Genomic DNA, 23,885 nt, shown 5'->3' on the forward strand with positions numbered 1-23,885 from the left:
CCACTCTGTTATCTTTTCAACAGCAGACAAATTACCTATGTTTTAACTTTATTTAGAGTTTCATGAGGACTGATTGGCTTTCTCATGCTGTGCTACTTACTGTATTGTTTTTATTATAAGGAAATGGAATGGAGCCAAGTGAACCTTCTGGGAGTGGGATGGAGACTAAACCAACAATAGTTGGAGGCTTAGAATAAGTCTGACCAAACAAAGGTTAGAGCTCATTGGAAAGCAAATGTCATGGCAGTTAATAAATCCTTCTTCACTGCCACCATTGTATCTGCACAGTGTCATCCAGCAAAGCTATCTCAAGTTGTCAGGAGCTTTTTATATCCTGCCTCATAAGAGCAGTATGTAAACCACTCCACAGCCTGATGTAAAATCATTCAGATCTGCTCTTACTTCAGTGCTATAGTTGGCATTAGATCCAGTGCATGTAACATTGACACAGAGCCGGTCCAACAATGAGGCGAATTAAGCGGTCGCTTGGGGCGCAAAACATACGGGGGCAAAGTTGAGACTGCTTTTTCTGTTGATTTCTTGTAAAATATGATGTTTTGGTGGTTAATTTGTAAAATCTTAATGTAATTTGAAGTTTAATAGGCTTTTCCTTAATCCCTTGTTATTATACAACATTTTTGCTTATCCAACACTTTTATTTTTCAGTGATTGGTTTTTTTGGGGGGGGGGGCACCAAAATTCTGTTTGCCTACACTTGAAAAATACCTAGGGCCGGCTCTGCATTGACACCTGTTTCTCGTGTGTTATTGAATACATTTCAATGTGTGCAACCTGAAGATGTGGAGAGGCTCTTTGATGAAGTGATAGCCACCACATGCATACGGGATGCATATCTTTCCTAGCTGTTGAATGCAGTCTTATAGGGACTGGTATATTGTGTAACGGAAACAGTAAATAGTACCTCACTGTAGCAAAGCATTTTCTATAAAAGAGGTTGTGTGAAAGGAAAAGTCTCTCTAGGTTCCACCATACCAGAGAACTTTTGACCAGTATCTATATTCTGTTTTTAGGCAAAGTATTAGACCATGTAGTAACCTCCTAGCTCCAGGGCTTCATGAATCGAATGGATTAACTAAATCAGTTTCAATCAAGCTTCAGGCTATACTGGCTATGGTATGGAGACAGATTTAGTCACCAAATAAGTAAGGAACCAGATAGGTGGAGTGTGTCCCTGTTGGTTCTGTTGGACATCTCAGTGGCTTTTGATACCATAAATCATGATGTCTTCTGGGTCAGGGCCACCATTTTACAGTGCTCTCCCCTTCTGTTCAAGGGCAGACTGAGGCTGGATATAATGCAGTTTCAGAATGCAGATAAACTGCATATGACAGTATAGACTCATATAATCCAGTTCAACACAGTGAATTCTGAAGCTGCATTATATGGCAGTGTAGATCCAACTTCAGAAGGCAATGCTGAAAAATGCCTGCCTAATAGACACCCTGGCCAGAATCCTATAGTGTCCCTCAGAGATTGGTTAAACATGGTTTTCTTGTGCAAGATGGGTTTTTTTGTTTGTTTTGGGGTTTTTAAAATAGAAAATATGTAAACATAACATACACAAAGTTTTTGACAGGGCTATCCAAATGTGGATAGTCTACTCTAACAGGGAAAGACTATCCAAATGTAGATAGTGGGCAAAACTGGGGAAACAGCAAATTATTTATCCTTATTTGCAAAGACAAAATAATTCAATTTTATTTCTAATAAGGTTTAACTGCCCCTTGGTTGCATGATTCTTTTATTGACAAAATAAAACATTTATTTTATTTTATTTTATTTTATTTCAAATATTTCTATCCCGCCCTTCTCACCCGGAGGGACTCAGGGCGGCGTACAATTGGCAACAATTCGATGCCGATACATCATTAAAAACAACAACATATAAAAAATACAACCAATTAAATACAGTATAAAATATAAAACATAATACGTGTTTAAAATCCGTTCGTCCAATATCCTCCAACTTTATCCATATAACATTCCTCCCTTCTGTATTATATAGGACACACGTGAGACACATGGTCAATCAAATGGTCAGGAAATAATCTCAGCAATGAGACTGGAAGACAAAACTCATGTTGACTTTCCAGTGACCAGCCACAAATGTATCATGCTAAATGCAAGACATCTACATGAAGAAAATAATATTTAATGAAAACCAGATGTTTCTCAACACTGGAGCAGCACCTCTGCAGATATTATAAAAGATACATCATTTAGTTTGATTTTTTTTTTCATGTCAGGAGCAACCGGAGTTGCTTCTGGAGTGAGAGAATTGGTCGTCTGCAAGGACGCTGCCCAGGGGATGCCCGGATGTTTTGATATTTTACCATCCTTGTAGGAGGCTTCCCTCATGTCCCCGCATGGAACTGGAGCTGATAGATGGAGCTCATCCACGCTCTCCCCGGGTGGGATTCTAACCTGGCAGCCTTCAGGTCAGCAACCCAACCTTCAAGTCACAAGGCTTTTATCCCCTAGGCCACCGGAGGCTCAGTACTCTATCTTCATATCCTAGCCATGCCATTCTCTGTGCAGAGACAGAAGGACTACTCATTTTTTAAGAAGAGGGCTTCAAAGAGCAGGCCAGTTGGGGAGGACTCATAGGCCTAATTTGGCCGAAGTTCTCCACCCCTGATGTAAGAGTAGATTGGATAGCAGTAAATATCATAAGTGTGACAAATCAGTAACGGACATTTCTGCTTTTTCATATTGTTTTTATTATGATATACTTTTGGAAAATATCCCTCTAAGAAATTGGGATCAGGGGAGAGGGGAAGCTTTCAATGTTTGCAAAGCTGCAAAAAAAATTTTGAAAGCCAAAACATATTAAACTCAGCAGCAATATCAGGGTAAATATCCTATATAACATGCAGAGTTCATTTGGAGGTATAATGGCAATGAATGAAAGAGCAGAAAGAAATAGCAGCCATAGTATCAACTTGAAAATTTAGAAATGGAACAACACTAAGGAGGCCTGTAAAAGCATAGGGAATGAAAAAGATTTCAGATACAGAACTTCTGTTGAGAGCTCATTTTTTGATAGTAGGGTGGGTTGGGAATCTTCACTAAAATACATTTTAAAATTAAAAAAATGAATGATTTAATACTATTGCATATCAAATTTCATAAACTTTTGTGATATAGATACATCCCTTTGCCAGGATTTTGAAAACTCGAAATATTCCAAAACTGTCCATATAGGTGGCTGTGATAGTGATACCTTTACTTTCCGGTGGTGTAATGTGCTCAGACTTTGTTTCAAACACAAACTTTTTACAAATATAATATGAAATGACCTTCAGGCTATGAAGCGTAAATGAATTTCATTGTTATACTTTGGTCCTTTCTTTAAGATACCTCATTATGTACGAATATGTATGAATATGTAAATAGACATATTCCAAAATTCTCCCAAATCCAAAACCCAAAACACTTCTTGTCCGAAGTATTTTGGATAAGGGCTGCTCATCCTGTATTCAGATCACCACTGGTTTCGGTTTCCTCCTCAAAAATCACTGGGAGGTACTTTGGGATGTATTATATGAAGGATTTTCAAGCATCTTTTTCCAGCATCTGCTCCATGACTGTGTGAACTGATCAAGTTGTTTATTATTAAATTTAGCATGAGTATAAGACAAATTTCCCAGTGGGTCTGATGTCTGAAAGCTTACTGGCTTATAAAGACAGACCTTGCAAAATGTGTGAAATGTGCCTGTAGTGTGTCATTTCCCTGCTGCATGATGTTATTCACCTGAACTGAGTGCCTCTGGTTGTGTGCAGAAAAGAATAAATGCCTTAAAAATATTATAGGACAGTCTAGATACCCATGCCTTCCAGAGAGGGTCTAACCTATGCCTCTATTGACCAGTAGCATCATCAACCTTTTGATGATGTCACTGGTCAACACAATGCAATAGAGCTCTTTTACACAAGCTCCAAAATGTCTATATAAATGTCTAAAGTTATTATAGAGGATTCTGAAGCTTGGAGAGACTCCAAATCTAATTCCTGAATAATATCTCAAGAGGAAAATTTAAAAAAAGTCTACCCATCACTCAATGAAATTCTTAGAGACAGCTCTTATTGTCCTTTGGTGGTGGTTGAGATGGTGGTGGTATGATTGCTCTTCCCAGCATGAGCTTTTGGGACTAGGAGGATAATATATCTACATGAACAGAAACCTCAAGGTGTACTTCCCTTTGGGGCAAAGAATTATTCTTATTGTTCCATTAAAAGGTGAGTAAACAATGACAGGCCTGTTTGTGGCAGCAGTCAGATAGCAGTTTCCCAGTCCCAAAGCGCTTGGACGTGCCTCACTTCGAAAGTAATATGATCATTTGATCATTTTATCACTGTGTGTGTGACAGCCAGCTATAGCTTTATCAATAAATCTACTCATTTCTGTGAGGCTGTGAACAATCCTCTGAATAAAGCTGATCCCATAAAACCTGTCACTGTTTTCCTTGCGGCCAAGAAACTGTGACATGAGAATGCCAAAGATGTTCCTCAAACATCTACTCTTAACAGGAAAAGGGCATTTTCCCAACTTGGCGCTCCTTAGATAAGTGGTTCTCAACTTTTTCTTCACCATGAACCCCCTTTTAAATACCTTTTGTTGCTGCGGACCCACAAGACTTAACTCAATATTTAATGCACTGATCTGCATCAAATAATTATTTCAATTTTCTCATGAATTTTTTCAAATTCAGAGAGAAGGAAATATAAGCTAATTTGTCAATGCACATGCTCCTATTATAATATAATATTTTGATTATAATCATTCCATACAAATTTATTATAATAGGATCAAGATTAATAATTTCATAATAATAGTAGTGATAGCACAACAGTAATAAAATGCATAGACAGTAATAATGGGAACAGTAATAGCAATTACTATAACAGTAATAATGGCAGTACTACTACCACTACCAGTACTACTACCAATAATAACCACAATAGTAGTAGAGTAGCAGTAATAATAAATAATGAAACTTTATTTATATGCTACCCTATCTCCCCAAAGGGATTCACAACAAAAACAAAAACAACAACAACAACAACAACAACAACAACAACAACAAATTGCCCATTTAGAGGGTATTGATTCTGTGGTATATTGCCTGTGGACCAATGATCCCTAAACCAGTGGTAGTTGGAATACCTGAGTGCCTCATATACAAGATAATTTTCATGAATAAGGATGTCATGAATGAAGTTGACAATCTCTTTAATGAGAAGGCTAGGGTGAGTGGAAATGTATTTTCCATTTGTTTCAACTATAAATTTCTCCAGGTTTTTATAAATTTCTTCATATCTGGTATGCAATGAATTTTTTTAAGTGAAAGGTACAGTTAAGCCTGACCTTGAATTCCTGCCTAGTCAACCATGTTGGTGCTAAATTTTATTCAATCAGTTGGTTCTAATTGTTAATACCTATATAATAGGTATATACACACACAACCCTCTTCATGCTGCAAACAATTGCACCTACTGCATTCGGTCAGTGCTCATGGGGAAAATGTCATCACAAATCATCTGTGAAGAATTTTCTAATCATATATATGGGATGGAAAGAAAAGGAAGTTTGAAATAGCAAAATTGAAAGTTCTCTTTACCCCTAATCATTCATTTTGTTCTTGTAACTTATCTGATATAGTGAAAAATTTTGTCTCTAAAGCCCTAAGGCAAAAAAGACCCCTTTCTAAGATTCTCACTCAGATTAATTGAATGGTATGTAGACGATGCCATAGTTGACTATAAACAATAGGCCCTGGAGGGCCACTATTGAGGAAATGGGTGTATATATATATATATATATATATATATATATATATATACACACACACACACATACATACACACACACACTCTTTCATTGTACTAAGCTTGTGCACGGATTCGGAGTGGTCAGTTTCCTTCGGCCAACTCGGCTTGTTCAGCTTGGCTAGATGGCTGTAATGGTAAGGGCTCAGCCGTCAGGTTTTTGGTCTGTTACAGGACCACATGGCAGCTGATCACGGCTTCTCCTTCCCTATTCAGCATCACGCGCCATGTCAAAAGGCTGGCTGCTGCATGCTGCTTGCACAGGGTTTCCCTGTGAGCCCTGCCTGTTGGGCCAATTTGAATAGAAGAATGCCATGGTGTGTCTTACACACTGCTTCCTTAACCTCATTGCTCAAATCCAAAAATCCTTGAAGGGAAGAAAAGAAAGGATACCAGGAATGGAAATGGGAGCCCTGTAAGTTCCCCATTGCCACAAATTGGCCAGATCTTCCTGAATCTTTCAGCTGTCTAGCCAAAAACAGATATTTCCATTAGCTGATTTTTGGGAGGCTCCCAAAAAACATATCTGGGTGCCCAAAGAAATTTGGATGCCAAAATCAGATCGCCTTCCAGCCGAATTGCACAAGCCTACACTGTACATTCATTACAGTGACAAGCAAAACAGAAATAGTTGAACAGTATAGTATTAGTCACTTTTCTAAATACATATTCTTAAGTGATTAACTACATCCTTCTGGAGTTCAGAATAGAGAGCTATTTGCTGCCTAACAGGCTGATTGATGCTTTGGAGATATGGATGTTTGGTGGTAAACAATGGGTAATTGTCCTATTTATATTTTACAGACAATTGCACGGGAACACAGAATAATAACCAGCATGCCATAAGATGATTAAATTAAATTCTTTTTTACAATTCTGAATGGAACAGCACTCTAGAATTAATGGTTGGTCCTCCCTTTCTGCAATGTAGTAATTGAGGTGTAATCAGAAATGACTGGATGGTTTCTAGGTGAGTGACAAACACAGCTCTTGTTTGTAGCTTTGATGAAGCAACGGAAAATCAGTGAGAGAATTACAAATGAAGAATTATAGAAATGGGTTTGCCCATTGATTTTGCTTGTCTCACTGTGATAATTTGTGCACCACAAATATCTACCCAATTACATGTTTTTAGGTATGGAGTGAAACCAAGGTCTACTATATGAGCCTTTGCCCATCCTTCACATGATCTTTTCACGATTACGTATCTGCAGCATTTCTAATCTGTATCTCCAAAATTCAAGGCAGTTTACAGCAAAGCCAAAAATTCGAAAAAACATACAATAGAAGCAAGGGTTTTATCAGTTTGGTATAATGGTGCCCATGCCCATAGCCAGGGTGTGTGTGTGTGTGTGTGTGTATGCATGTGTGTGTTTTATATGTTTACCCCCCCCCCCTTTCAATTTTTCAGGTTAAAAAAAACCTGGTTTACCCATAAATTTTAACTGATTAATCAAATCCCCATGCTATGTCTATGAAAAGCAAAAACTGCAGAACTGCAAGCACTATCTCAAATTTTGATAATTTATTCACACTATCATTACCTATCTTTCTGCCAATTTACACTGTAATAGTAATAGCTGACATAGTGGAAATGACCAAGATTTGATGTCAGCAATGTTTAATCAACATTTTTGACTTGAAGATGACGCAATCCACCAAAACTGTCATTAGAATTGGACTTCCCAGGTTAAACTCCATAATAAAAACCGAAATTTAAATACAATGCATGATTTTTCCAGGTATATAACAACTATGATAATTTGTGCTTGCTTCAAAGGTTAATACTTTAATTTCTCCTAAACTATCAAGTATATTTTGAATAACTAGGTCCTAGATTAAAGGTATGTTTATGTAGTTTCTAAAAAATGTAATAATATGTATGGGTCATAGTTCCTGATTTTTAGATATTCCAGTTCAAAGTGAAAATATATGTATAAGAGATAATTCAAAATGCTGTATCTCTGATTCTTATCAACATTTTTTGTGAAATTTGAACATAATTATAGATTTTATTATGTAGTTTCATTTGTTTCTTACCCCATGTAATTATCTATAATAGTTTTTGAAATATTATTTAAAAAACACCAGAAAGTAGTCACATCACTGCTCTCTTCCTCCTTCCCCTTTCAGAGCTTTCTCTTACATCCGCCTTCTTGCTCCTCCCACTGGGATATAAAAGCAGATGTGGGTCATTCCAAACTCAGCTGTCTTACTGTGCAATTGTCTGCTAGCAAGAGAGTATGACTGGACTTGCACTCTTGAGTGTTCACAAAAGTTTAGCGATGGAATCTGATTTCTGTCAAAGTGTATTGACACAGTTTTCAAGTGTTTCCAACTGATATTGCAGTATTCTTTTGTAGCCATTAAATTATCAATTAAGAGTCATTTTCAGTTTTTTAAATTTGAAAATTTGAACCTAAAATAGAAATTTGATTTAATTAAGTCTATATAAAATATAGAATATGTAATAGAATTTAAATAATTTTGTGTTATTAACCTATTCTTCATAATTCACTAAAAAAATTAACCAAACCACTCCCAAATTTCTTTTCTGGCTATGGGCCTGGCTGTGCCCCTTCTACAAAGCACTAAATTCAAATTTGAAGGTTGGGTGTCTACAAAATGTACACCCCAAATGCACAATGCAACACGCATCCAACCTGAAGCAATGTGTTTAAAAAACTCCCTGGAAATTCTGAATCAAGCCATAAAATCTGCTGAAGCTTGCCATTTTACAAACAATGCAGAGTAGGAAGCAGAATGCTTATGTGGGCAGGGCTAATGCTGAAGCATTCAAAGAATACACAGTTACAGATACACAGTTTGGCCAGATACACAGTTTGGCCAGAAGGTAAATAAACACCTCCCCTAAGAGAGCAAACTCCAGCATTCCCATGGAATCTGATCCCAGAAATATTTCTTTTCCCTATCTCCTGAAAAGAAGCAGTCTATTGGATAAGGATCAGTGCTAAAGCAATTCACAAACTAGGGAAAATAAATGTTTCTTGAATCTGATCGATCTGAACTCAGCGGATCTTTGTGATCACCATTTCAGTTTTCAGCTGGTTTGTGGGGTGCCTGTGTAGGCACTCCACAGTGAACCTCTTAAATCCATGTTCTGGCTTGGATTTAATGGCTATGTGGAAGCAGCCCCAGGTTCAAGTCTCCCTGAGGTATGAAAATCATTGGGTGATTCTGGATCAGTAATTCTTTCTTGGTCTAAGCTACCGCACTCAGGTTGTTATGTGGATAAAATGGAGAGAAGGAGAGCCATGTATGCTGCTGCTCATTCGAGAAGAAACAGGAAACAAATTTTCATCTTAGGCTGTCTTTACACTTGAGGAATTAATGCAGTTTGACACCATTTTAACTGCCATGACAGAATGCTGTGGAATCATGGGAATTATAGATTGGTGACGCTAAAGACCTTTTAAAACTATAAATCCCATGATTCCATAGTATTGAACCATGGCAGATGAATTTTAAAGATGCACACATATTAATCTACCTCTCCTCACACTTCTTGAAGTCTCTTTCCACACCGTCTGAAAGCCACATTAATAAAGGCTTTGGTTCTTGCTAACAAAGTATTAAGCTTTCATTGTGAAAGAGGCAAGAGATGGTCCTTTATTTAATCTAACATATTGAGATAGGTAGTTTTCATGACTGTTATTATTGGTCAATGGATTTAACATCAGAGTTAATGCATACTGTTACAATTCATCCTGGATTCAACAGGGAGCAGAAGCGGCTAAACTTAGCTTTGTGGCAACCTTAATAGAATGCACCTGAAAAAACAGAGAAAGAGGAGAACCATTCTCTGTGTATCTGGCATCATTAGTTTGCTTGTTTTACAGAAAGGAGGAAAATACAAACAAACCTGAAAACAACCAAATGAGCCTAAACTACAACAGGAATTCCTGCAATAATAATAATCATCATCATCATCATCATCATCATCATCATCATCATCATCATCATCATCATTTCTACCCTGGCTTTCTCCCCATGAGGACTTAAGGTAGCTTACAATAACATGATAGTAAAGGAAAAGGTTTTCCCTTGACATTTAGTCTAGTTTTGACTGACTCTGGGGGTTGGTGCTCATCTCAATTTCTAAGCTGAAGAGCTGGCATTGTCTGTAGACACCTCCAGGTCATGTGGCTGGCATTACTGCATGGAGCGCCATTACATTCCCACTGGAGTGGTACCTATTTATCTACTCAGATTTGCATGTTTTTGAACTGCTAGGTTGGCAGAAGCTGGAGCTAACAGCAGGAGCTCACCCCACTCCCCATATTTGAACAGCTGACATTTTGGTCAGCAAGTTCAGAAGCTCAGCGGTTTAACCCACTGTGCCACTGGGGACAACCCAATAAATATAAAAACATAAAAAATACAAAAATAAAATAACAATTAAAGATGGTTAAATATTTGTGTCATGGATACAAGTTAAAATGCAGTTAAGATATAATAAATGTACTCATATATTTAAAATTACATTTAAAACTGAATTTCCTCCCTAACTTCCACCCACAACCTCTCCAGCAGTGTGCCTCCCCCTCCCCCAAATGTCTGCTATCTTAACTTGCTTGTAAAACCTGCAAAGGTTAGTTAGGTTGTCAATGTTCTTCCTCTAGGATCTAAAATCTTGGGGTTTTATATTCTTTTACTTCACTTTCTGACAGCTCTAATTATAATTTTATGGAAATGAGCTTCCTTTTTAGGAACTTTTTGTTTCACATGTTCTTATTCCAAGCTATTACAGGAAATGACCACCATTCAAAGTTCAGTGCCTGCTCCATGATATTGTTCAGAGCTGCCATAAAATCCACAAAATATGTCAGCAGCATCTGTCAGCATGACTGCGGATTTTATCAAGCCAAGACATTGTCACTCCCCACTCTCCACCAACAAAGTCTAAGTGCTACTAATTTCGGCAACTGCAATTTTCAATGGCTCAATTTATGAATAAAAATAAAACCGAGAATAGTGTTATTTACAATATAAGCTCCTAGGCAATTTAAAAGACTTTTTGTGCTTTTTTCTATGCCAATAAACTGTAAAAGGTTGCATGTGTGGATGAGTGTGCATTCAAACATACACATCTCACTGCACAAATCAACTGAAATAGGTCTTTCTATGTGTGTGTGTCCATACATGTGCCTGTATAAAACATGCACACACATACACACGCAAACACCTTTTTCAGTTTCTTTACACAGTAAGAGGAACAGACTAGATGACAGCTCACTGACCGTGGACAAATAACTTATGTACATATGAGAAAAGATGTGTTAAAGACTAATGAAAATATGGAGGTTAATATGCCCTTGGCTTTTAACTTCCTACACTAACAGAGATTAATGTCTCCCTTGCTTTTAATTCATAGGGGTAAAGATGCTGGGAGGCATATAGGCGGGATATCTCTGGCCCCATCTACACTGCCATATAATACAGTTCCATAAAGAAGTTTAGCTGCATTGAACTCCAACATTGGGTAGTGTAGGGTGGGGCTCAGATCCAAATCCTGATAGTGAGAAATTAGGTTCACCATGGTTTGATTGAATCTCTAGATATCGATAAGTAACAAGGTCCTATTTTATTGGATTATAATTTACCAGCTGAAATAGAAATAATTTTCAAACAGATTTGGGAAACAATTTCTTGAGTGACAAGAAGTTCTGATGAGAAAAATTCTAGAGTAATGAAAATCATCATAGTTTGGAGTGCTAACAGAACAAATTTTGCATGTTTTTGTTTGTGCAGAAAACAACATTTTCTGCGCAGGAAACAATATTTCTTTGAGGAAAATGTTGTTTACCACACAGAAGATACTACAAATAAAAAGTGTTATGTTTTTTGTAGAATTTGTTGTAGCCCAGCCTGAGATTGGCCCCATTCAGCCTGTGATTGTCCCTGCACCTGCCTTGCCAGAGGACCCTGGGTTTGGGTTTGAGATGCAGCCAGAGTTTGTCCCAGTAGATTCTGGGACCAGAGACAGAATGGTTGCAAGCAGGCTGTTTGAATCACATTCCTCACAGAAGTCAAGGTTGGATCTCCAGATGCCAGATGGACATTCTAGTTTGGATGTGGGAGCTGATAAAGTGGAGAGGGATAATGAGTTTGACAGGAAGAAAGCGATAACTCACCAGAGGAGGGAACTGAAGTTTGTGAGAAGAAGTAGAAGTCTGCTTTTGAAGCAAAATAATGAGCAATCTTCCCATGGAAAAAAGGCCTTGAATTTCCCTTAAAAAGGTTTGCTTTCTCTGACACAGCCAGAGGTGGTAACATTGCTAATCCAAGAGTGAAAGATCCTTGCTCCGTGTTTCTGTGCAGCTTTGTATCTTGCTTCAAGTTCCAGCCTCGCTTCTGCCTGTGATTCTAGTTAAATGTTCCAGTGACTTTGCTGTTTGGATTTCTATTCTAGCCAAGACCGTGGCCTTGTGATTCAGCATTGACTTCGTACCTTGGACTACCTTGGAGTTGGATCCTGCATTCTAGCTTTGTTTTCTGCGTTTCCAGTTTGTCTCATGCTTTGGAATTAATCCTTGATATCTTGTTTGGATTATTCTTGATACCTTTCTTGGGACTTACTTTGATATCTGGTTTAGACTATGTTTTTTGAGTGACTTTTGTAGACTCTTGCTTCAAGATTTTCAAGTACTTTGTTCTTGTGGACTCAAACCCATTTTATTGACTTGGAAATTTGATTTTACTATTGCTTGCATATAATCCACAATAAAAGAGCTTGCTTGTTATAGTCTGAGGCTTCAGTGATTTTGAGGTGCCGACGCAGCCTAGGGGTGCAACAGAATTTTATATGCAGAGTGGTGTTTTCTGCACAAAAATGGTTTTGTGCAGAAATATTTTTTGCACAGAAAATATTTTCTTACAAAAAAATTGGTTATCCTTTCAAAACCATAAAATGCAAGATTTCCACAGAATAATTCCTGAACTGCAGTTTTCCAAGACTTTCTTACTGTGGGAAGAATTTTTTCCATATTACTTGTTGCTTCCTTCAAGAATGAAATAATTAAAGAATGACATCTGTGGTTACCAGTGTTACTAAAGAAAATTATATAAAGTGATAGAAGAAGATAGAAGACAGATACAGTCAGACAGACAGTTAGTAGGTATTTTAAAAGGCACAATTTGGAAATGTGTGTGCAGTCCCTTTAAGGACACTTTCTTTTCCTAAGAATAATAACAGTGTGATACTTCATGTGTCTACTTGATACTGAGTCCTATCAACTTTAACAGGGCTTCCTCTCAGCACACAAGTGTATACAGGTTTGCAAACTTTATAACAGAGAAGAAAAAACAGAACTCCAAATGTTCCTTTTGAGAGAAATCTATCTTTCAAGAATGTGTGTTTTATTTATCTTGCACTTACCCCTTTGAGATTTTTGGTGTTTTGCAGTTTGATGTGTCTGATTTTTGCAGTGGTTCCCTGTGATGTTTTACCTCTTTCCCCTCTGTTCAAATGTTTGCCTTTGCTAAGAGCAAGAGGAGAAAAGCCTTATTCCCGGAGGGTGCAGCTATGCTTATGCATGGCATTTCAATCGCATGCTGTTATTCAAACAATTAGAAATCACACAGACCGTGCAAAGAATTATCTGGGCACTGCACAGAGCATTTTATTATTATGGAGTGCATAATGAAAATGATTGGAAGGACCCCAAAGCCTCATAACATAAAGCAGCTTTGAATAATCAGGTGGTGTATTGTTATTATTTTTTTTAAAAGGACCACAACAGATGAAAATGCTGTTTACTGGACATATGTCAAACTAACATGCACTAAAGTAGAGAAGGTATTTCTTGCAATCCTGCCTTGCATACCAAACACAATGAAACACTAAGATGGGGACATTGTTGTAGCAGCCAACGGCAGGTACAAGGACCTTGTAGTTGCTGAACCATTGATTTCTTTTCTCTCTCTCTCTCTCTCTCTCTCTCTCTCTCTCTCTCTCTCTCTCTCTCATGTACTTTCTCGTGGCTAGAACAGAAGAGGTGTCGAGGTTATGCTAAGAAGCACATTTTAACTGGAAATCCCCTTAAATTCAGTTAATGTGTTATTCAAAGTTCCATGTTTAGGACAATTGTGACTTTTAGCTAGATATCTGTACATGTTGCTTTTCCGGTAGTTCTGTGCCTTCCAGCATGTTGACCCTAAGGAGAACCTATCATGGGGTTTTCTTGGCAAAATTTCTTCAGCAAAGGTTTGCTGTTGCCTTTGAGACTGAGTGTGACTTGTCTGAGATCACCCAGTGGATTTCCATAACAGTGCTGGGGACTCAAACTGGTGTCATGGGCTGGGACTCAGACTTGTAATCTGAAAATGAAGAGAGCCCCATGGTTCTCCTTGTTGAAATGCAGCCTCAGGAGGCATCAAGCCAGAATCTACTGACAGCTGACCGATCACAGGAATCAGCTGAGGAATCAGCTCAACCTTCAAGTCCATGGACTCTATGAGTGGAGAAGTCAGCAGAAATGGGCAAAAAGCAAAAGGAGTGCTCTTAGTTATGGGAAGCTGGCTGCAGCCACTCAAGAATCAGGCATGGCCATGTCTGGTGATGAAAACAATTACCTACTTTCTGGAGAGTGTTCATGACTCATGTGGCTCTTAGACCTTGGACTGCCTGATGTCCCTGTTTAATTCCTTAGATGAGCTGGCAAACCTTACTTTATTCCAGAACTCAATTGGCTTGTCCACTCTTCCACAAATAGATTATTACAGGCAAGGACACTCTTTAACTTTTATGGCCCCTAAACAGTAGTTGTCTCAAGAACATGGAGCTAATGCCCCCCTTCCCTGCAAGATATGACAGCTGGGGCAGGAAACCTAGTACAGGCAGTTCCCAAGTTATCAACAAGATAACTTCTGTAGATTTGTTTTTAATTTGAATTTCTATGTACAGAACAGGTACATTTTTAAAGTATAACTCCAATCATATATTCCCTATATATTGGGAATGGATTAACACACCTGTGGTGTTTGTTTTGCTGACTGTGCCCATGAAGATTTCACATCACTTTTTGTCTCTGTGACCATTAGATTTTGAAAAAATGTGGCTTGCTTTAGAAGCAAGGATTGGTGAGAAAGCTTCAGTTGAGACTCCTTTCCCCCATGATAATACTTTCTGTAGTGAATTTCCCTTCCTAGGGATAGATTTCTTTTACTTCCTGTTGTCTCACCCAGGTTCTTAACTATGAGTCATTTGTAAATCAGATGTTTTCAATTAATAATATTTTTTTCTACAATATATAGTGAAGGGAAGGATTTGTTCATGTTATTGTTAGTCATTAAATATATTAGTTTAATAGATTTTAATACGAGCCTCCAGTGGCACAATGGGTTAAACCCTTGTGCCAGCAGGACAGCTGACCGAAAGTTCGGCAGTTTAAATCCGGGGAACGGGGTGAGCTCCTGTCTGTCAGTTCCAGCTTCCCATGCAGGGACATGAGAGAAGCCTCCCACAGGATGGTAAAACATCAAATCATCCGAGCATCCCTTGGGCAACATCCTTGCAGGAGGCCAATTCTCTCACACCAGAAGCGACTCGCAGTTTCTCAAGTTGCTCCTGAGACAAAAAAAACCCCACATGTTTAATAAATCATCAAGACAAAGGGTCATGGTGAGGAGAACAGATAAGGAACATTTTAAAACATTGCATTGTAACTTCAGTACAGCCTGTATCTTTGAGTCCCACTCCAACACTCACACCATTGCACCATACTGGTTAATTTATTGTACATACTTTTCTGTGAATGCCAGTGGGGTTTTTTTGGACATATATTAGAAAGATTTCTACCTTCAATATTGAGTTGTAACAAAAACACATTCTAGGAACAGGTGAATGCTTGTATATCAAGTTGTCATAATAATTTCCCCATAAGCTACTACATGTTCAAAATAGGAATGCACTCTGCTTCCTATTACACCTGTGGCATTCAAGCATCCTGTTCTCAATATTTGTTTTCCTTCATTCTTCTTTCATGGTTGTTCTGTACAGCCTCTCAGGGTATGTACAACTGCGCATCTGGACATAATACTTTCACTCAGTCCCTGCTGGCCTATACTTGCCTCCTGCTACATCTTTCTGTCTGCCTTCCAAAAACTCAGATAACAGATTCATTCCCTCTAATAGCAAACTCAGGTGGTTGTACATTGAGGAAAATATGACCACTTAGAAATAAAAGAGAGGGATTAGCATGCTGAAAGCATATAGAAGTACAAACCCTTTCTTTTTTAAAAAGCTGGAAAGCCGGCAAAACCTCTCCCCTTTAAAAAGTCAATGGACGACTAAGCATGTTAGTAGGCTGAAAGAGACAGTAAATTTTAGGTCTCTGCTAAAAGACAAATGCAGAAAAACAGAGGAGAATTGTATGATTGTGCAGACTGATTTATTTGCGACTTTGCCTACTAAAAATATTCTGGATGGATGGTTGGCAATTTAGAACCAGAGCTTTGAAATGTTTTATTTTTCAACTACAACTCCCAAAATATTTAACCAGCATAGCCACATAAAATGTGTACAAAATACACATTGCCTTGCTCAAGTGCATAGAAACAAATAAATGCAAATTTACATGTGGTGGTTTTAATTTAAAGCAGTGGTTCTCAACCTTTGGGCTGCAGCCCAGCAGTGGGCCACGAGAATGAAAATCCGGTCCGTGAATCTCTTACCTCTTTATTTATTTTATTTATTTATTACAATATTTATTTCCCGCCCTTCTCACCCAATAGGGGACTCAGGGTGGCTTACAATAAAACACATATATAAAATTGTACAATACATTGTGAATCAATTAACAAGTTATTAAATTACATCAGACATTCATAAAAACACTTATAAAATACAGATAGGCATTTATTTATTATTTTATTTCTGCTCCTTTCCACAGAGCTGACCATTGCATTGGATAGACCACATCAGTTCTAGATTATTAAATATGGTTTTCTGTGGGCGAGCAGATGGTGACTACTGGATGGCATATGTTCTGTATCAGAAACTAGAGCTGATGTGGTCTATCCAATGCAATTTTCTGAATCAGCACCCCAAATAACCTAACTGAACCTAAAGTTGTCCAGAAACTGATTTGTAACAATTTTTATACTAATGTTGGAGAATAGTCCCTGGTCAAAGTGGGCCCTGGTAAAAAATAAAAGGTTGGGAACCACTGATTTAAAGAGATGGCAGATTGCTTTGTAAACAGCTTGGAGAGATAAACCAGAATGACAGTACTATGTGTCGCCATAGCTGAGGTCTAGATTTGTATCACATGGACTAAAGACTTTATCTCTCGGAATATATAATCAATTACTTCATTAACCAAAGGAAAAACAAGTATATGAATAGTTATACAAAACAAGACTGGTTTAGGAAATGGTCTGTTCTAATTGATAAAATAGACTGAGATGATAGATATTTCACCTTGAACCAGGCTTTCCATATGGTTAAATTGATGCAATGACAACATTTGGAATAGCTATTCCAGGAGAGAGAAGAAAACGGGGGGTGGGGAGGGTATGAGTAATGGGAGATACACATCTAAGAATGTATAAAGTGACATATAAGACAAAGTTATTTTTGGAATAATGTATAGCAAGATAAGACTTGTATAGCAAAAGTTTGTTAATTAAATGGATGTATCAATAAAAAGGAACCACGGTGGTGAAGTGTGTTAAAGCACTGAGCTGCTGAACTTGCAGACTGAAAGGTCCCAGGTTCAAACCCCGGGAGCGGTGGGAGTGGCTGCTGTTAGCTCCAGCTCCTGCCAACCTAGCAGTTTGAAAACATGCCATTGTGAGTAGATCAATAGGTACCACTCCGACAGGAAGGTAATGGTGCTCCATGCAGTCATGCCAGCCACATGACCTTGGAGGTGTCTATTGACAACGCTGGCTCTTCAGCTTAGAAATGGAGATGATCACCAACCCCCAGTGTCGGACACGACTAGACTTAGCATCAGGGGAAACCTTTACCTTTACTATCAATAAAAAAAAAACATGGAATAAATACCTCCTCCTCCCCCCCCCCCCCCCCCCGATTTTAAAACATATCTAATCCATTGAGGGTATGATTTATGATAGACCTATTTCCACGAAGCAGGGGAACTTCCTATCAGCTCTGTAAGGATCCATTAGGGAAATATCAGAAACAGTCATAAAAAGGAAGGGAGAAGAAGGTGGTCAGAGATCATCTTCTGGACTCAGGAATTAGGATATAAATGGAGAAAGCATCCCAAACCACATGGGACAGGAGTTGTCAAATTTGCCCAGGTTGAATCGCTGCAGTAACGGGGAGTCAGGGCAGTCCCCTACCAAGCACTGACATTTCTTTTCCAAAACCCTGCTTCATGAGCCTGGCATGGTATTTTTTTCTGTCTGTACTGCTAGTTTTTTAAATCTAAGATTTCTACAATGGAGAATACTGAGAAAAACTGGTATTCCCAGAATGCTGTCTCTTTAATTTTTCCTTGAAACTACTTTTTTCTGTCTCTTCCCCCATGTAAATGCAGGTCATGAAGGCAGAACTGGACATCTTTTGCTGAATTCTCTAAGCTTCACAAATAAGTTTCCCACATTGCAGTGCTTTTGAATTTGGGGGGGGGGCACACATTCCTCTGCCTAAAGCAGTGGTTCTCAACCTATGGGTCCCCAGATATTTTGGCCTTCAACTCCCAGAAATATTAATAACTGGTAAACTGGCTGGGATTTCTGAGAGTTGTAGGGCAAAACACCTGGGGACCCACAGGTTGAGAACCACTGGCCTAAAGAAAAGCTTTGTGATGCAAGAGACATCCCAGAAAAGCCTGTTGTTCCACCTCCCAGTCAGACAAGGGCACAACTGTAATGGGTGAATTCCATTGGGTTGCTGCAAACACGGAATTATGTGCTTTGTAACGCTATAGGACTAAATGCCATGATAATATGACCCCCCCCCCCTCCCAAATGGGATAAGTTCCTAAGAAGAGAATTGACTTCCATTTTTTGTCTTCCTGTAGAGATTACAGTCATGCTAAGTTCTACAGGATACGGACAAAGTCAATTTAGTGGCTGTAGAATCAGGGCAACAAAGCTAGGCAGCAGCAATAGATTGCTATTTGTTACTCCCTATATCCCTCATCTCTTATTAAAATTCCTTGCAATCTCTTTCTTACTCTGTGGCCAACTCTCACCCTTCCTCTTTTTCAGTTCAATTATAATATAACCTTCATCTAGCTCACACCTGTCTCTGGAGACCCCAACGCTGTATTAGCTTGCATACTGCAGCACCTCGAGGGCAAAATAAATGTCCCATTTTTCTTTTGAAAATGGCTGCAATTTAGAGAGAGCTGAAACAGTGGCATAAGCAGAAGCAGTACTAAGTGAATGTAGCAATACTTTTTTGAAAAACACGAAAGCTTCAAAAACTCAAGCCACTGCATACTCCCACACATCTCAGAACTGATGAAGGGGAATGAATACAGGAAGTTAGGTTTCCTAACTCACAAAGTAACTTTTGTTTGACACCCTTTGAATGTACACACAATGTGGGAAGAACTACAATCTGCTCGCTCTGCTAACATCCTTCAGACTAATCACTAGACCTACATTTCCTCACTAGACTCATGAACACTTGGGGCCTTTTATAAGGGCCTGATTGATGGAGCTGCCCAATAGCTTTGGTTAGAGATGCAACAATGCTAAGTACTTAAAAAGTTAAAGAAGTCTTGGAGACAGCAGCAGTGATAGATAAGTAGTTTCTGGTGACCCAACATCTCCTCATTTCTGATTGACCTATCCAGACTTCTTTACAATGTAAACTTATGCTCTTAGACATCTTTCTACCTCTTTGCCTCTATTAAAAATGAAGCTTATTTTAATGTTAGCTTAACATCTATTGAAAACTTTCTTATCCATAATAGAACTCTAATAATGTTAAGTTTCTTGTTTCTTTAGCCATAGGTGTATTTCGTCCTTAATTGCAACTGATAGGCCTATGAGGTCTCTTCCAACTCTACTATTCTATGATTCTATTTGAATGCGATTTCCTGTTTCTTGACAAGGGGTTGGACTGGATGGCCCATGAGGTCTCTTCCAACTCTACTATTCTATGATTCTATGATAGCTACTGTACACATGCACTCTTCACCAGTTGTTATTGTTGTTGCTGTTGTGTGTCATCAAGTCACTTCCAACTTATAGCACCTTGAAAGTTAGCAACAGGGAATTCCTGGCAAGATTTCTTCAGAGTGCCTTTGCCATAACCTTCCAGTGGTTCTCAACTTGGGGTCCCCAGATGGCCTTCCATAAATCCTAACAGCTGGTAAACTGGATGGGATTTCTGGGAGTTGTAGGCCAAAAACATCTGGGGACCCTAGGTTGAGAACCACTGCAAGTCTAAGGCAAAGAGCGTGATTTGCCCAAGGTCACCCAGTAGGTTTCTCTGGCTGAACATGAATTCAAACCTTGGCCTCCTAGAGTCCTTATTCAACTTTCAAGCCACCAGACTGGCTCTCAGCCCATTCATCTTAACATGAAGGGCATACAACTCAAGAGCTAAGGGAGATGGTTTCTGGAAATTCTCCATCCCATTGGAAGCAGGAAATTTGGAGTTATAAGAGAGTAGATTACTCTCAAGTAAGTGTGCATGGGATACCCTGCAGGCAGTCATTCTTATTCTGAGAAGGGCTCAAGAGCAACCACTGCTTTAATATTTCTGAGTTCTTCATCATTTGGAACAGTCTGATTGATAATTCCTGAGGAGGTTCAACTACAGTAGAGTTCCGGTTACCCGACACACCGTATTATCCGACGCACTGCGGGGGGGGGGGGGAGGGGTGTGGCAAGGAGGGAAGGGACTTTTGCGCCCCATGCATGGAGGAGCACAGAGGAGCCCCTCCAGGGGGTGCAGAAGGGAAGGCCAAACTTGAGAGGTGCCATTTGAGAAACCTTTGAAACCGCAGGAAGGTGCCTCGAGGGAGGCAGGCTCAGAAGGAAGCTTTAATGGAAAATTTCTTCTTCCCGTCCCTTCCTTGTTTACCTTTGCGGAGCTCGAAGGCTCCACCAGCTGTTCCATGGCGGGGGGCGGTGGGGCGGACTCCATGTGGAAGAGGGCCCGGAGCCGCAAGGAGGCATGGGAGGAAGCTGCCACCGCCGTCTGTCTCCCTCTCTGCCGCCGCCTCCTTCTTCGCAAAAATTTTCCATTAAAGCTTCCTTCTGAGCCTCCCTCCCTCGAGGCACCTTCCAGCTTTCTCAAATGGCACCTCTCAAGTTTGGCCTTCCCCTCTGTACCCCCTGGAGGGGCTCCTCCATTCTCCTCCATGCATGGGGTGCAAAAGTCCCTTCCCTCCTTGCCAAGCCCACGGCTTGTATAGGGCCTCCCTATTATCTGTCAGTTTTGGTTATCCAACATTGTGCCCGCCCCTTTATGTCAGATACTGGAACTCTACTGTATGTAGAAATGTTGGTGCTTCAATTTTGTCAGACCATTTTGTAGAGGCTCAACTCCCCAGTCTATACTTGGACTCTAAGTGGTTGCACATTATCCTTTGGTTTTGAATGTATTTTGAATGCTAATACTATGGTTGGGCCCAGATCAGTTTGACCGAAAGTGATTTGTAATATTCGGTGGACCGTTTCATATAATCCCCTGAAAACTGAACAGAGATGAGAGAAACAAAAAGCTGGGTAAAATGGATCAAGACAGCTGTATTTATCAGCTACTGGAAAGGATGAAGTTAAGTCTGCAATATACCTGAGGCAGGGGTCTGCTGTGGGGCTTCTGGAGAAGATGAGATTACCTGCAGTGTCTTCTCTTTCTCCCAGGCAGTGAAGTGTCAATTTATTTTGGAAAAGTTTCCTAGGCTCCTCCTCCAGAGAGGGACCTGCTGGGAACTCACTTTCCCAGCAACACTTGCATGAAAAGTCTCTGAGTTCCTCTCAGAGCATGATGGGAGTTGAAGTTTTTCTCCCTCTGTTTCTCAGCCAATAAATGGGCTGGTTGTGTCCATGCTCTCATTGGCTAAGAATGGACACAACAGACGACTACAATTCCCAGAATCCTCTTTTGCGGTTTGTCTTATTTAAAAAAAAGTATGGTAAAATCTTAAAATAATTCTAGAAAATCAGTAGATTGGCGAATTGTTCAGAAACTTGGCAGGCCTGCAGTTGTAAATGGGGTCTAAAACTGAGGTAGGTTTCATGCAGATAGGCCTTTATATAACTGAGGATTGAGCCTTTAAAGTTTCCCATTGTAGCCAATGGGCCGATTCTTTGCCGAATGAAAACGGCAACAATCCTCCCAATTCGAGTAACTTCCCAGTGAACAGAATGAGGGGTTAGCTGAAAATGGACCCCAAAATGGCAGAACTTTTGCCCAAATTGCACAAGTCTATATAATACTGATTTCTTGCAACTTACTTGTTTAAAACAATTCCACAGCTATCGTCAGAACACATAAAAAGAAAGTGATAATAAGGCTAGTCTTCAATAGAAAACCCCTCTGTTCTAGCCCAGTGGAGGGACTCAACTACCCAGCTGCAGGCTATGAGGCCATCTCATTACTACCTGCTATTCTGCCCTAATCTATAATTTCCAAGGCTTTCAAGAACAATGTGATTTGACAGTTGGATAAGTGAAAGATAACAGATGGAACTGCTTTGCCTTCATGGGAGGGGTTATTAACCCTTACCCACTCACGTTGCACCCCTTCTAAATTTGCCTAATTTTCCACTGTGCATATGTATGGGCTTTCAAGTCACCTGTGGACTTCTAGTGACCCCATTAATTTCATAGGGTTTTCTTATATAAGAAATGCTCAGAGGTGGTTTTTCCAGCACTTTCCTTTGACATATTGCCTATGGCATCTGTACCCCACCACTGTTTCTATTCCCACCAGTTTCAAATATATTTCTTTGTTATCACATTCATCTCCCAATATAAGAAAAGGCAAGATCTGCACAGAACCAAGAGAAACAACTCAGCAAATGTGGATGGGGGATCTAAATGTTGGTAGCAATATATGTTGAGGACATTGAAGGGTGCTCCCCATGTGCTTCTGAAAGCACTCTGCCTCCTTCCATTCAACAAACTGGGGCTGCAAAGCTAATTGAGCAATTGACTGTGTTGTCCAGACTGAAGACAATGTTGTCTCAGACTGTCAGCCTCTCTTCCCTTATAAGAAACATGTAGAATCATAGAATCATAGAATAGTAGAGTTGGAAGAGACCACATGGGCCATCCAGTCCAACCCCCTGCTAAGAAGCAGGAAATCGCATTCAAAGCACCCCCGACAGATGGCCATCCAGCCTCTGCTTAAAAGCCTCCAAAGAAGGAGCCTCCACCACGGCCCCGGGGAGAGAGTTCCACTGTCGAACAGCCCTCACAGTGAGGAAGTTCTTCCTGATGTTCAGGTGGAATCTCCTTTCCTGTAGTTTGAAGCCATTGTTCCGTGTCCTAGTTTGCAGGGCAGCAGAAAACAAGCTTGCTCCCTCCTCCCTATGACTTCCCTTCACGTATTTGTACATGGCTATCATGTCTCCTCTCAGCCTCCTCTTCTGCAGGCTAAACATGCCCAGCTCTTTAAGCCGCTCCTCATAGGGCTTGTTCTCCAGACCCTTAATCATTTTAGTCGCCCTCCTCTGGACGCTTTCCAGCTTGTCAACATCTCCCTTCAACTGTGGTGCCCAAAATTGGACACAGTATTCCAGGTGTGGTCTGACCAAGGCAGAATAGAGGGGGAGCATAACTTCCCTGGATCTAGACGCTATTCCCCTATTGATGCAGGCCAGAATCCCATTGGCTTTTTTAGCAGCCGCATCACATTGTTGGCTCATGTTTAACTTGTTGTCCACAAGGACTCCAAGGTCTTTTTCGCACACACTGCTGTCAAGCCAGGCGTCCCCCATTCTGTATCTTTGATTTCCATTTTTTCTGCCGAAGTGAAGTATCTTGCATTTGTCCCTGTTGAACTTCATTTTGTTAGTTTTGGCCCATCTCTCTAGTCTGTCAAGATCGTTTTGAATTCTGCTCCTGTCTTC

General features: G+C 39.7%; 1 protein-coding gene across 2 annotated transcripts in view; it reads right to left on the bottom strand.

The window, feature by feature from the left end:
- tmeff2 (transmembrane protein with EGF like and two follistatin like domains 2) overlaps nt 1-23,885 on the bottom strand; it is a 344,646-nt gene that overhangs the window by 74,450 nt on the left and 246,311 nt on the right. The gene's annotated exons all lie outside the window — the stretch shown is intronic.

The sequence above is a fragment of the Anolis carolinensis genome, chromosome 1 (genome assembly GCF_035594765.1).
Source record: "Anolis carolinensis isolate JA03-04 chromosome 1, rAnoCar3.1.pri, whole genome shotgun sequence".
In the NCBI taxonomy this organism is placed as follows: Eukaryota; Metazoa; Chordata; class Lepidosauria; order Squamata; family Dactyloidae; genus Anolis; species Anolis carolinensis.